We start from the raw sequence: 16,579 nt of genomic DNA, 5'->3' as shown, positions 1-16,579 counted from the left end.
GGGCTAACATGGGCGAAGCAAACCACTGGGACACCTGCTCTATAGGTGAAGCAAACTGTGCTGGTGGATGTCCCTGACTCTGAAGCCCACTAGGCTGTAACGTTGGAGTCATAGAAGTGGTGGTAGGCTGACCAAGCTACGGTGAAGGCTATGGTGGTGGAACCCCAATAGCTGTCACTATATGCTGCATAAATCCAAGGAGCTGCTGCTGCTACTGTATGGCCTGCTACTGCCGCTAAAACTCATCTTGTCGAGCCTAGAACTATGCAAATGTAGTGGCGATCTCCTAAGCCTGGCGAGCCTGATCCTGCCTCATCCGCTCAAGTATGGCAAGTAAAGCGGGGTTAGTCTGCGGTGCAGATGGAGCTGAACTGGAGCTACCGGCCTCATGATCATATTGTCGTGGAGGCATCTGAGGAATATCGCGATAGTCCTCATCTAAGCTGTCACTGGGGTCGCTCTCGACCATCCCCTCCTACTGAGCATCCAACTGCTCCTCCTCTATAGCTGCTATGCCCCTGATAGTATCATCCTGTTGGGCTACAGACTCTAGCACCTCTAGACGATGGCGCGACTGGCTAGGTGTAGTCGGTGTACTGTGGTGGATCATCTGAGTCAGGTTATATGTAGGGAACTCTATCGTAGCACCACTGTACTCAGCTAGCATCTTAGGCGGCCTCACTGTAACTGCCCTATGAATAACAAACATGATCCAGTGGGCATAGGGCAACTATCGGTGACCTCTGAACCCCTCAGCAATAGTATCCTCCATCTCTAATAGAAGGAGATCCCAAATATCAAACATTGTTTGTTGCATCAGACAGTTCAGTAGACACAACTGTATGCGAGTCAAGCCCTCATGATAGCCCATCCTCGGAAGTGGTGTTCTCCTCATAATGGCATCAAGCACTCTAGCAGTGGGAGTGAGATCACTAGGTGTCCTGCTTGACCCCTCGCCGAATGGCTCTGTGAAGCAGTGGCGGACTAGATCTGTAGGGGGGGCACCATCCCGCCATGAGGATGTCTAGGGGGCGCTGTCTGTCTATAGCAAACCTCATGTAGCCTAACGGGCTGCTCCTGAAGCCTGAGTATCTCTCTGATCCTGGTGCTCGTCAGCCTGTAATCTCTGCCACTGAATGCAAAGTGTATGAATCTGTGCTGTGGGTCAATCCAGAGAGAAGCATAGAACTGACGGACCTAAGATGGAACATACAATCCTGTCCATCCAAGTAAATCTGATAGCCCAGGCAGGTAAGAAAGGTAGGGGCAAATGTGCTCTCTAGCTGCTGCAACAATAGACTCTATGTTGCACACCGTTTGAGATCTGAAAGCAGCTCCACTGTTAAGATATGCATTGTTGAAATCCTCCTACAGTGGTGTGTAGAAGCCAGCCCTCTGATGCACGCTAATCTCACCTTGGCGGAAACCACTGCTCAAACTCCACAAATCTGAGCTGCTGCACCTGCTTGGCCGTGGTGGCCCTCAGATCTAGATGAGTCACTAGAGGTGGACCCTGTGGTCTGGACGGTGGACAAGAACCCCTTCGCTGTGTATCTGCCCTCGGTGTGACTAGAACACGAGTATGACCAGAGCGGCAAAGCTATGGCTGAGGTGCCTACTCTGTCTCCTGGGCTTGTTGTCCCTCCTGAGTCTGCTCTGCTGCCTATGGCTCCTGTTGCTATGACTCCCCCTGAGGCTAACCCTCATCAATGGCAACACGTTGTCCTCCAATCATGAGAGTCCTAGGTGGACCACCATGAAGGCACTCAACCTGCTCAAGTGTAGCCCTCGCTTCTGGTGAAAGCTGATCTGCGATCCGGACTCCACTACGAGCACCTCCTCTCTTGGCACGCTCTGTAGCCTCTCCAACTGCGGCTGCTCTAGCTGTATCTGCATCTGGATACTTGCGCTTCTTTGTTGCCAGCTTCTTTGTCGCCTTGCCTTTTGGATCTACAGGCAAGCAAGGCGGACACCTCGGATCCTCATCACCGGGACCACCTCCAACATTCTTGACGTGGACCATCGGATGGATATGAAAAGAACAACTGCCACTGACAAGAAACAACTGCCAACTGTCACTTTCGAGGCTTGGCCTCGATCCGTACTCGTGACCTTGGCCCCGAGTTGACTGACAACTACAAGTATGACCTCAACGACACCGACTCGCAGCATGACAGAATAGAGGATATACAGATAATCTTAATTATTCATCTAGAGATACGAAACCCTAAGAAAGCAAGCAATTAGGTACAAAATTGAAACGGGGGCTTGCTACCTAACGAACCGGTGATCTGAAGAGAAAAGAAGCGACACGCGGGGAACCATAGGGTCGGCTAGGGTTCGCGATGCGCTATTTGGCGTGGATCGGCAATGCAATGTGATGAATCGAACGGCTAGGGTTGCAGTGGAGGCACTGGCGCGGAGCAATGTCATGGTGGTAGAGGCCCCTAGGGTCTGGGTGACGTGGGTGCTCTAGCAGGGCACGACAGCAGTGGCGGCGCGCGGAGGCGTGGTGCGGCTGCGTCGGCCATGCGGGCGCGGTGGCGCGAGCGGCGTGAGCAATGGCGTGTGGACGCGCGAGCGGCATGGGCGACGGCGCGGAGACACGGGGGCGGTGATGGCGATGCGGCGTGTAACAGAACTGCGCAATTTATACAAGATCAAGTATGGTTGTCCCCGCTAACACGTTGACACACACATACTTTCACTCATATAAACCCGGTAGTCCGCCGAGTGTCCCGAAAGACCTCGATAAATCAACATCACATAAAGATCGCGTTATTATGCAAATACACATCACATAACAAGGTTGCAGCGGAAATAATATTATAAATGGGTTCACAAATAATAGTACAAGTTTGGGTTTCAAAACCGCTTAGTGAAAACAACATAGCTTTCAAATTACATTGCTAGCATAAGTGACATCATCCAACAAAAGCATATAGATGAGAAGTAACTATAGAATCACCAAGCTCACCGGCGGTTAGCCACCATCTACAACAGGCTGAGAACTCCACCTGCAACATGGTGGGATAAACCCTTAGTACTCGAATGTACTCAGCCAGACTTACCCGTTGGAAACCAAAATAAAGCGACACCAAGGATTATGCAAGGTTTTCTTTAGTGGGCTAGCTGACTCATTTGCGAAAAGCATAAGCTATCATGAAGAAACCATTTTAAGTACTTAGCATCATCTTTATTATGACCTATCCATCTAGGTAAGCACCTATACTATAACAATCACTTGATTAACCAATAACATCCAGTTACCAACTTAGATTTAGCATATCCCATACCATCCAGATAACCATCAATGTTCCATCATAATTACTATGATGCTGTAGCTCGAGTCAAGTGCTCACTATCTAGGAGCGATGGCGATTCGAATCGATTCCTAACCAGCTGGTGATTTATTCCTCACACAAACCACACTCACCGATCAAGTGAGCTACAGATCACCAATGACACTTTCTAAGTAGCCGCGGGATAACAGTCAGGGACCGCACTACCCAGGGACCGCCCGACAGCCAGGACGCACCTTGGGCTCACTCTTCGCGTCCCCGTCATACCCCCTTCAGCACCAGTCTGCCAATCCGAGTTTATCCCGGCTCAAATAGTGTCACTAGCTTCGCGGTCGAAAGGTACTTTATTCGGCCAGCTAAATGTGAGGCATGCGTTCAACATGACAAGAGGGACGAGCAACGATCGGTCCTTAATCGACACAGACGGAAACTAATAGCACCCCAGAACCCTGTCTGGTTGCCTCCAACTTTTCCGTCTGGTCTCCAATTATCCATCACACATGGTTAATTCCAGGATATCATTCTTTCCATAGCTAAATTATTCCAGTAACCACCTATAAATGTAGGTGACCAAAAATCACCGATCGCTACTGGTCTAAGCAAGGCTAAGCAGTTATTCGATCCCGACCTAACAGGGTAAAAAGGTAATAAGGTAGGCAAGGATAGTAATAAATGCATCAATGGTTCCAATCAACTCCTATAACTTAATGCAACAATATATAAACTCATATATAGAAAGAATTGCTTTTATAAAGTAGGAGACTTAGAATGCTCCGGGGCTTGCCTGGGATCCGACATAAGTCAGTTCAGTTAGCTTGCACCGTCTTGGTGACATCTCCGGTCCTAGCACTTGCTTAGTCTTTCCATCTTCGGGATAGATCCACCAAACCCAATCTTTGAGTTCGGCTCCACATCACATCCTTCACGTGGTTCATCTAGCATACCTAAATGAGATGCAAGATGCATGTGTATGAATGTGATGAATGGTAACACAAGATGCATCACATAAGCATTCAAGACAAACACAAGGTTATGCAAGACATAGACACCAATAGCTATTTAACTAACATCACACAACTAACTATAGAGAGCAAGCACATCAAGCATGACACAGGTTTTACAAGGTCACAAGTATCATAACTTGACCATCAACAAGGGCATAAGCCACACTTAGCCACACATGGAGTAAACAACCACAACTAGCATATGTCTATTTCTGGACTGGAAGCAACAGCTTCATGTTTGGATCATAACTAGAGTTATACAAATCCAATAGCCATGCAACAAGACATTCTGGAAAGCTTATGGAATTTTATACAATTCATCTTTAATCATCTTAGCATGATTCTCAAGTTAACTAAGTCAAATATACCCATTTACAGAAACTGGTCCACAATTGATAGAGAACAGCCATTTCTGAAACCCAACTTTAAACAGGCATAACTCACAAATCACCAGGCCAAATACCACCAAATTTTAACAGAAGCTAGATACATGAATTATCTACAACTTCCTTATTATCATCTAGGTGTGATTCAAATTCTAACTAAATCAAACACTAGCATCTTTTGGATCTGCTCTGAATACAATCAAAACTTGATAGAAGACTTAAAAGTCATGTAACTCCTAAACTATCAGGCCTATGGTCTTACAATTTGAACACAAGCAAGATTATGAAATTTTCTACAACTTTTGTATTCACTACAACCATAGCAAACATCATTTACACCACGAAAATGATTGCACAACCAAAACTGCAAATGCAGCCCAACAGCAGTGGTACAGAAAACTGATAGAAACTTCAGAGAAGCATAACTGGAGTTCTAGACCTCCAACAAACATGAACCATAACTTTTTGAAAAGCTTAGGAAGTTACCTACAACTTTATTATTCTCATATTAAGATGATTCTACAGTTAGAAGGGTCAATTAATCCAATAATAGCACCTCTATCCAAAACATAGACAGAAACTGACATGCCACTTTAAACTGCTATAAATGGAGTTATACATGTCCAATAAATGTGGTTCTAGACTTTTTAGAAATCTTAGAAAATTCTAAACAACTTTGTTGTAAACACCTAAAGCTAATTATACTACTAAGAAGGCCCCACAATAAAAACAAAGAAACCCTCTCTGGTTTTGGGCAGAAACAGCCACAGAGATTTAAGCAAGTATAACTCAAGATCTACTTAGCCAAAAATCATGATATTTAACTTTTTGGAAAGCTTAAGAAACGTACCACAACTCATGTATTTTCACCAAGTCATGATTCATAACTTAACTGAGCCAATTAATTCAAACATGCAGAACTGTTCAGAGTAGAAGCAAAGCAATATAGGGCATTTGTTATTTTTATACCTCTTAAACTATAAATCCTAAACTCCTGAAATTTTTACCAGACAACAACAATCACCTTAGTAGCACTCCACAAAAATTTCACATTTATTTGAGCATAAAAACTGTAGTTATGAAAAAGACAAGACATGGCAAGTATCAAGAACCTAGCTGCATAGATCTATTTTTACAGCAAAATATTTAAACTAAAACATGCCATATTATAGATCTACTGCATAGACAATTTCACAAGGATTCCAAAAAGTCCTCATTTTCTATTTTACGATTTGTTTATGAATTACTATGAATTTTCAAAGTGGAGCATTCAAATCTGAAAAAAAATCAGAGAAAGGAAACTTAAATCTTGCATCGAGGTCCCTGCAGTAAACACAAATTAAACTCCAGCGAAAAGGTGCTCATGAGCACTATTCATGTGAGTCACAACTTCTTCACTTAACCCCCTGGAGAACTTCAAATTCATGCGCGTGGTCCTTGGCCTCTCTTCATCCGGCCGGAAGCAGGAAACCTCGCCGGAGCTCATGATTCCGGTAGCGGTGGTCTTCGTCGGCGTCGGAGAAGCTACGGGGGAGCATCCAAGGGCCGGCGCAGTCGCGTGGGGCTACTCATCTAGGCTGGAGGCGGGCCAGGTTGGCCTAGCCACGCGCATAGGCTTTCGTGGCGGCCACGGCACCGGTGGCCGCGCTACGGCGGCGAAGGAAGGCCGGGGAGGGGCGCACGAGGCTGAGAAGAGGGCGGCAGAGCCGGTGGCGCACACGGATGGACACGAGGGAGCCCGGAGGCAGCGAGGACACAACGGCGGTGAGCTACGGTGCTCGGTGGTTCCGCGGCGGACGCGAGAGCGAGAGCTGGAGAGGGAGTGAGTGAGTACGAGTGACTGAGCTGGGCTGCACGGCGTCTCAGTAAACGCTTGCCAGCGCACGGCTTTGAGGGCCTGGCGCTGACCAGCTGCGGCCACACGGCAATGGTGGGAGCGCGCCCTGGTGCATGGCATCCACGAAGACAAACTGTCGAGCATGTGGCGAGCGCCGGAGTTGACATGGTGGGGAGCCAATTTGGGCCACTTCCAAACCGAATCAGACATTGGGTCAAAAATGAAGTTTGTTCACCTCAGCATGCTCTACATTTTTCATTGAGGCACTCAAGTCATTGGAGCAACATAACAGTAGGTAATTTAATCTCCAAAGTGGCATTATCAATGCATTGACGGCGATTAACAAACTCCAAAAATCGATGGTCAAAACAAGGTCCAACGAGTACCATCTTTATACATGCTCTTCGCCATCATGTACACTCCAACTTTTATCTTTAGACCAATTCGAGTTGCTTAACAAAATTTGGAGAATGCGAGACGTCAATGCCGATGGCGATGAATTTCTAGACTTAGAATATTTCTAAGTGCTGAAATCAGCAGCAGGTTCCAACTTTGAGCCACTGCTAGACTTAGTTCCGAGCCGATCCATGGTATACTCCAAAAACAAAGTTTCTTCTACATAACATGAGCTTCAACTTTTATTTAATGTCCAACTTTAAAACAGGTGCAGAAGCTATAGTTCTACTTAGACCAAAGTAGGATCATGATAAAGCTTAAATTATCCTTCGTGATCCATTGAAGCATTTTCTTGGTATTTGCTCAACATGAACCTTTCATGACTTTTGTTGTAGAGTTCATCTAGAGTCATTTGGGCATGGTTGCAAGATTTGGTTGACGATCGAGAATTCCATTCACCTTATAAACTAATTCAAGCAAGGACATAACTTGTCATTTCATGTGACTTCTTGATTCCAAACTTCACGAAACTTTTCCATGGATCAATATAGAGGGATATTGATGCGAGACACATGAAACAAGTACATCCAGCATTTCCCAAGCATACTTTTTAGAAAAGGGCAGCATGTAAGAAATGGTGAATGGTCCAAGTTTAAGTGGTGGCTCATTTTCATATGTTTGACCTAACATCTCCATCACCACTTAACATGCCATGTTTGAGCTCAAACCCATTGCTTAACTAGTGGCAAACACCTGGGGTGTTACATGGTGGCTCAGTGATGATGACGCAATGCAGGATGAGGGTTAGGGTATGATGCGCACCATCGCCCGCATGTTTTCTACTGACCGGATGCTCTGGTGGCAGTGATCGGACACTGCCACCCAGCGTCCGGTCGATTCTAGTAAGGTCCAAAACCCCTATAATCGCGACCGAACACGTCTGGTGAACACTGATCAAACACAGCCAGAGTCTAGTGCAAGCTGTCTTCATCGTCTTCGTTCGACCGGACGCAGAGCCACCATCTGACCGGATGCTGGGAGAACATTGTTCCAGCATCCGGTCACTCCTTCATACAAAGTTCACCTCCTATGAACTGACCGGACGCTGGATAGCAGAGTCCGGTGCAGTGTCCGGTCACTCCTTTTCTAGCGAATTTTCAAAGTCCTTCGTGCTGCCTGTTCCCAATCAAGTCCCAACACCAATAAGATCCAAATAAACACCAATTGGTATTGATGTGAGTGACCTCTCTCAAAACCTTATGTTTTTCAAAAATATTTTGCCTTAGACTATAATTCTTTTTAAGAAAATAGGCAATAAGAGGATAATTGAAGATAAACGACAAAACAACATTCATGCATATGTAATGCAATACTTGAAAGTAAATCTAGTTGCTTTTCAAGTTTGATCCAAGGTTAAGCTTCTTCACATGCTTTACGGCAGTTATCTTAACCATGTTAGACAAGCCCTATATGCATTATCAAAAATTAAACATGTTGTATATTACAATGCAATGCAAGGGACAACATAAGCTCATTTTTTTAGTGAAGTTACTAAAATAAAAAACATTGAGCTCATTTCGCAATCTACAAAATGTTGCATCATCTAGCGGTTTAGTGAAGATATCCGCCAATTAATCCTTGGTCCTTACACCTTCTAATGATATATCATTTTTAGCAACATGATCTCTAAGAAAGTGATGGCGGCTATCTATGTGCTTGGTGCAAGAGTGTTGAACCAAACTATTTGCACGTTTTACTGCACTTTCATTGTCGCATAAAAGAGGTACTTTATCTAGAACTACACCATAGTCTAGCAAAGTTTGTTTCATGTAAAGTATTTGTGCACAACAAGCACCCACGGCAATGTATTCCGCTTTGGCGGTGGACAAAGCCACACTATTTTGCTTCTTGGAGGACCAAGACATAAGTGATCTACCAAGCAAATGGCACCCTCCAGATGTGCTTTTTCTATCAACTTTGTAACCGGCATAATCCGAATCGGAATAGCCAACTAACTCAAATATAGCTCCTTTGGGATACCAAAGGCCAATGCTTGGTGTGTGCTTAAGATACCTAAGGATTCTTTTTACGGCAATTAAATGAGTTTCCTTAGGATTAGCTTGAAATCTTGCACACATACACACACTAAACATGTTGTCGGGCCTAGATGCGGTTAAATATAGCAAACTACCAATCATAGAGCAGTAGAGAGTTTGATCAACCATGTTACCTCCCTCATCTAGGTCGAGATGTCCATTAGTTGGCATTGGCGTTTTGATTGACTTATATTCATCCATCTTGAATCTCTTGAGAAGATCATTTGTATATTTCTCTTGAAAGATGAAAATCCCTTTTCTCATTTGTTTGACTTGAAAACCAAGAAAGAATGTAAGCTCTCCAATCATTGACATCTCGAACTCCTTTGACATTAATTCACCAAACCATTTGCAAGAATCTTCATTTGATGATCCAAAAATGATATCATCAACATACACTTGACAAATGAAGATGTGCTCATCAAGCTTCTTGGTGAATAGTGTGGTGTCGACCTTCTCGATGGTGAAACCCTTCTCAATAAGGAAGTCCCAAAGGCGCTCATACCAAGCTCTTGGGGCTTGCTTAAGCCCATATAATGCCTTGGACAACCTATAAACATGATTAGGATATCTAGGGTCTTCAAACCCGGGAGGTTGATCAACATAGACTAGTTCATTAATAAAGCCATTTAAAAATGCACTTTTCACATCCATTTGATATAGTTTCATTTCATGATGTGATGCATATGCAAGGAGGATATGAATGGCTTCTAGTCTTGCAACTAGTGCAAAGGTCTCCCCAAAATCCAATCCTTCAACTTGAGAGAACCCCTTTGCAACTAGTCTTACCTTGTTCCTCAAAACAACGCCTTGATCATCTTGCTTGTTGTGGAACACCCACTTTGTTCCAATGACTCTTGCTCCTTTTGGCCGCTCTTCAAGAGTCCAAACTTCATTGTGGGTGAAGTTGTTCAACTCTTCATGCATGGCATTTATCCAATCTAGATCTTTAAGAGCTTCTTCTACCTTGGTAGGCTCATAGCAAGAGACAAAGGAGTGATGAGTAATAAATGAAGTAAGTTTTTGTGAGCGAGTCATTATACCCTTTGATGGACTCCCTATGATGAGATCTTGTGGATGATCTTGTAGTAGAGGTGTATTTCTTCTATTGACCACTTGAGGAGGAGGTTGTGAAGCATCATCATCTTGTGCTTGTGCCACCATTTGATCATGGGAGACATGGGTGTCTTCATTTTCTACTCTTCCATCTTTATCATCATCTTGTGGCACACTTGATGAAGAAGGTGGATCAATCACTTGTACATCATCTTTAGGCTTGATGTCTCCAACCAGAATGTTCTTCATAGCCTCCCTCAATGGTTCATCACTTACATCATCAAGATTCTCATGTGCTCCTTGAGAGCCATTAGATTCATCAAATTCCACATTATATGTTTCTTCAACCAAGCCGGTGGCATGATTAAATACTCTATATGCTTTGGACTTTGATGAGTAACCAACAAGAAAACTAATATCACAACACCTTTGAAACTTCCCTAGGTGTTGCTGCTTCTTGTAGATGTAGCATTTGCATCCAAACACCCTAAAGAAGGAGACGCCCGGCTTCTTCCCATTGAGCAACTCATAAGGTGTCTTGCCAAGGAACTTTTGAAGGAATAGGCGTTTGGATGCAGAGCATGCGGAGTTGATAGCTTCCGCCCATAGAGCTTTGGGGATGTTGTACTCATCTAGCATTGTTCTTGCAAGAGTGATCAATGTCTGGTTCTTCCTCTCAACTACACTATTTTGTTGAGGAGTATATGTTGCGGAGACCTCATGCTTGATCCCAACTTCATCACAATATACTTCTATGTTTGTGTTGTCAAATTCCTTTCTATTGTCACTTCTTATCTTCTTGAGCTTCACTTCAAATTCATTTTGTGCTCTCTTGGCAAACTTCTTGAAGCATGATGCAACTTTGGATTTGTCATGAAGGAAGAATACCCATGTATATCTTGAATAGTCATCAACAATCATAAGACAATAAAGATTTCTGCCCAAACTCTTGTATGTTGTTGGCCCAAATAAGTCCATGTGAAGGAGTTCTAGCACTCTTGTGGTTGACATGAAAGCTTTGGTTAGATGAGTATTTGCAACTTGCTTACCGGCTTGACATGCACTACAAAGCTTGTCCGTCTTAAACTTCACATCCTTCAACCCTCTCACCAAATCATTCTTCATTAGCTTCTTGAGTGAGCTCATCCCAACATGAGCAAGTCTTCTATACCATAGCCACCCAAGTGTTGTTTTGGTGAATAGGCAAGTCTTCAAATTTGCATCTTCGGAGGTGAAGTCCACTAGATATAGGTTGTTGTATCTAAATCCTTTGAATATCACTTGATCATCATCCTTCTTAGATACAACAACTTCGTTCTCGGTGAACAAGCATTAAAGGCCAAGATCACACAATTATCCAACGGATAGCAAGTTGAAGCTCAATGAAGCAACATATAACACATTTTAGATAGAATGATCATTTGATATTGCTACTTTGCCCAATCCTTTAACCTTGCCCTTTGAGTTATCTCCAAATGTGATTCTTTCTTGTCCATCTACTTCTTCATCTAGTGAGGTGAACATATGAGGATCACCAGTCATATGTTGTGTGCAACCACTATCAATAACCCAATGACTTCCACCGGTCTTGTAGTTCACCTACACATAAGAGATCAAGCTTTAGGAACCCAAACTTGTTGAGGGCCCTTCACCTTCTCAACAAGTGACTTAGCAACCCAAATTTTCTTAGGCCTATTTTTGTTGGGAGGTCCTAAGAACATGACTTTCATCTTTTCACTAGAGTCCTTTCTAACCATGTAGTGAGCATTGAAGGCAAAAGGTCTAGCATGCTTGGGCAAGGGTTGTGGTGGTGGAGTTTGGCACTCATAAGCAAAGTGGCCTTCTTTTCCACACTCAAAACACTTCTTTGGCTTTGGCTTTTGTTGTTGTTGAGCTTGAGCCTTCTTCTCTTTGTTTGCCATGTACCCAATGCCACTTCTATCCATCTTTATAATAGTGTTCATTAGTAGCTTACTTTGAAGATACTTGCCTCTAGTGAACTTGCTAAATCCAATCTTGAGATGCTCTTTTTCCAACTTGAGCTTCTTGTTTTCTTCCTTAAGAGCATCATTGTTTTTCTCTTCCTTGAGCTTCTTGTTTTCTTCTTTGAGCTTCTCATTCTCAAGTATCAACTCACCATCATGATCAAGAGTTTCTAGCACAACGGACTTGGTGGTTTTGAGTTCTTCAAGATCTTTCTTGAGCTTTTCATTGTCATTCTTGAGCTTGACAAACTCATTATAATCATTGGCCTCAACCACTTACTTACCCTTGCTACTAGAACTTTGCTCAATACTCTCAATGATCAAATGATATAGCTATATCAATCTTAACAACATTGTTAGTAGCATCATGTGGCTCATTGAATAAATATTCTTGAGCAATAACTAGATTATCATGATTAATCTTAAGAATAGTATATTCATCTTTTAGAATATTATGGCTAGTGATGAGCTCTTTATGCATCCTCTCAAGTTTATCATGTTTATCTTTAAGCTCTTTCTTAGAAGATTTGAGCTCTTTGAGTTTGGATGACATACCTTCATTAGCTTCTCTAAGATCAACACTAGCCTTTTTGGCTATATCACTTTTAGCTAAAAGATAATCATTTTTAGCTTCTAGCTTGTCATTCTTAGCTCTAGTCTTTATAATGATCTTGGAGTATTTATTTAGCAATTTAACAAGATCATCATAAGAAGGTGAATCATATTCATCATCATCACTATCGCTATCATCATTACTAGCATGTTCATCACCACTACTCTCATCATCATTTGATACCTTGCGTTCACCCTTGGCCATAAGGCATAGGTGTGTAGAGGATGATAGCGATGGTGGCGGTGAAGATGATGAAGAGTTAATAACAATGGTGGCCACCTTCTTGTTGTCACTATCATCATAGGATGAGCCACTAGATGAATCAATGTCTGTGAGCCAATCACCGACGATGTATGCCTTTCCACTTTTCTTCTTCTTGTGGAAGTCCTTCTTCTTGCCATCTCTCTTCTTGTATGGCTTGTCGTTCTTCTTCTCATCTTCATCACTTGAGTCATCTTTCTTGCCCTTGTTCTTATTCTTGAACTTGTCTTTCTTGGGCTTTGTGCATTGGTGAGCTAGATGACCAAGTTCTCCACAATTGTAGCAATCTATCTTGGAGATTGGCTTCCTTCTAGAGCTAGTGAAGAACTTCTTCTTTCCATCAAACTTGATGCCACTCTTGTTGAGCTTCTTTAGCATCTTGGTGGTTTTTCTCACCATGAGAGCAAGGCTTGCATCATCAACTTCATCATCACTTGAGCTCTCAAACTCAAGCCTTGCTTTGCCCTTCTCTTGACTAGCTTTGAATGCTAAGTCCTTGTCTTTCTTCTTGTTAGAGGATGAGCCATCTTGAGGTGTGATGTGCATGTACATCTCATGAGCATTGATCTTTCCCGAGATTTGTGTCGGTGTAGCGGTGGAAAGATCACCTTGATGAAGCACAGTCACAATATGCCCATATTTGTCAATGGGGAGGACACTCAAGATCTTTCTTACAACATCGGATGGTTGCATTTGAGTGAGTCCAATCCCATTGACTTCCTCTACAAAAACATTCAAACGTGAATACATTTCATTAGCACATTCTTTAGGAAGCATCTCAAAAGAATTAAGTTTTTTCATGACAAGATGACAGCATTCCTCATGCTCACTCTTTGTTCCCTCATGGAGCGCACAAATATCCAACCATAGTGCATGGGCATCTTTGTGGTTCCTCACCCGATTGAACACATCTTTACAAAGGCCTCTAAATATGGTGTTTCTAGCCTTTGCATTCCATTTTTCATAATTCACCTCATCGCCTTGTAGGTTAGTAGTATCCTGAGGTTTTGGGAAGCCTTGTGAGGCGGCTCTAAGTATTCCAACATCTAGAGCTTCTAAGTACGCCTCCATGCGAATTTTCCAATATGGAAAATCATCCCCCTCAAAGATAGGAGGAGGTCCATCCCTGTGAGACATCTTTCTCTAGGCGGTTAAGCCTAAATACATGAGCACGAGGCTCTGATATCAATTGAAAGGATCAAGATGCCCAAGAGGGGGGGTGAATTGGGCTAATTCTAAATTTCTTTGCAATAATTAAACTCTACGGTTAGCCCAATTAACCCCTTGTGCCTAGAAAAGTGTTTCTATTGATCTAACGCACAAGAGTTTAGCACCCTAAGTTCCAATCCTACTCTAGCATGGCAATTCTAGGAATGTATGTGACAAAAATTGAATTGCTCAAAGTAAATGCTCAAAGTAAAGAGAGAAGGAGGAACGCGGCGATGTTTTGTCGAGGTATCAGAGAGTCGCCACTCCCTACTAGTCCTCGTTGGAGCACCCGTGCAAGGGTGTAGCTCCCTCTTGATCCACGCAAGGATCAAGTGCTCTCTACGGGTTGATTCTTTGACAGTCCGTCGTGGTGAATCACCCACAACCGCTCACAACTTGAGTTGGGTCATCCACAAGCTCCGCTAGATGATCACCAAGCTCTCCAATCACCACCAAACCCGTCTAGGTGATGGCAGTCACCAAGAGTAACAAGCACGAACTCTCACTTGACCCGACAAGCCTAATGAGAAGGGTGGACGCACACTTAGCTACTCTTGATCTCACTAATGAGGGCTCTCTTTGGGATTCTCAAATCTCAATCACCTCACTAGGACCTTGCTCTTCTTGGCACTCTCAAAGGTGTTTCTCAGCTGTTGGAATGAGCAAAAGTACCCCCATACACGAGTGGAGGAAGTATTTATAACAAGGGCTGAAAAACAAACAGTTATGTGCCTCTGCGGGGTGACAGGACGTGCCAGTCAGTTCACCCCGAACTCCAGTGTTTATAGTGTGACCAGATGCTGGCCAGCGTCCGGTCATCACTGATCGGACGCATCCGGTCGTGATTTTCCATCTCTGGAACTTTACTGGAGTCAACTGGACGCTGGCTCTCAACGCCCGGTCACTTGACCTCTCAGTGTCCGGTCGCACCAGACAAAAATACCTCAGTCAAATGAACTGACCGGACCCTGAGCCAGCGTCCAGTCACACCGGAGCCAGTGTCTAGTCAGTATTTGACCCTCCATTCACTTCCAACTCTCAATCATACGTAAATGAAGTTTGCTCCATTAGATCTAATGGCTATTTTGGAGCTACCTAGTGCTAGATTTAGCAAGTGTGCACCACACCTAACTCACTAGACTCACCTAGGTCAAGCTACCCATCCATACCCCCCTTAATAGTATGGCCAAAGGAAAAACAAAGTCCTAAACTACTCTAAGTGTCTCTTCAACTCCAAACGACACTTAGAACTAGTCTATCCTTAACCTTGTCGTCCATCCTTTGAAAACCAAAATGATTTCCATCGTAGGGGCATGACTACCATGATTACCCAATCAATCTCCATTACCATGACCTAACTTAATTGCCTCTGCAAAACACACGTTAGTCATAGTAATCTTGTATTGTCATTAATCACCGAAACCCAACTAGGGGCCTAGATGCTTTCAGGCGCGCAACAATCCCAATCATTGGGGTCATGGCTCTCACCAGTCTAGATGGCCTCTAAGTCAGGGCCTTCATCGTGGATCCCATCCCTTAGTGGGTGGAGTCATACATGCATCTTGTTGGGCCATATCTGGGCAGTGGTTATCGTACCGGTCGTCACCGCTGTGTGGTGTTGTCTTGTCTACATAGCGTGGCGTAGGGATGGCGTCTGACCGAATAGAGGTGATCATTGTCCCCATGGTCCTTGCAGGGTCAGAGTGGCATGCCTACCTTTGTCAGTATGGGTGTGCCTAGCTGTGCTCAACCTCTTTCCTTTCCTCCTAGGGGCCAGAATGGTGGTGAGGTCACGTGTCTCTCATGCATTGTGCGGCTAAGTCTGAAGAAGGGGTCATGGCCAGCCCCGCTGAAAGGTCCTAATATGGCTAGAGGGGGTGAATAGCCTATTTAAAACTCTATAAATTCACTAGAGCAATTTGTTAGTAAACTAAATGGTGAAATTCAAACTTGCCCTAGCTCCATAAGGGTTGCAAGCCACCAACCCAATAATTCTAGTTTCTATAATCTCTAGGCACACAAGAGGCTAAGCTACTACTCATTAAGAGCTCTCAACAAGGCTACACTAAAGAGCTCCACTAGATGAAACTAAGCTACTAAGCAAGCTCTCAAAACTAGTTACACTAAAGAGCTTGCTACAACTAGTTTGTAAGAAAGTAATGGAGTGAGTAGGGTGATTATACCACCGTGTCGGGAATGAACCAATCACAATATGAAGATAACCAATCACCAGGAGAAATCTAATCACACATGAGACACAAGATTTTTGTCCCAAGGTTCACGTGCTTACTGACACGCTAGTCCCTATTGTGTCGACCGAGGTGTTGCACGAACCTCACCCAACAAATGGACACCACAAGAACCTACCCATAAGTGAGATAACTCAATGACACAAGCAATTTACTAGGGCTACCTTATGGCTCTTCGTCGGGGA

Source organism: Miscanthus floridulus, chromosome 18 (genome assembly GCF_019320115.1).
Source record: "Miscanthus floridulus cultivar M001 chromosome 18, ASM1932011v1, whole genome shotgun sequence".
NCBI lineage: Eukaryota > Viridiplantae > Streptophyta > Magnoliopsida > Poales > Poaceae > Miscanthus > Miscanthus floridulus.
Note: the sequence above shows the minus strand (reverse complement) of the source record.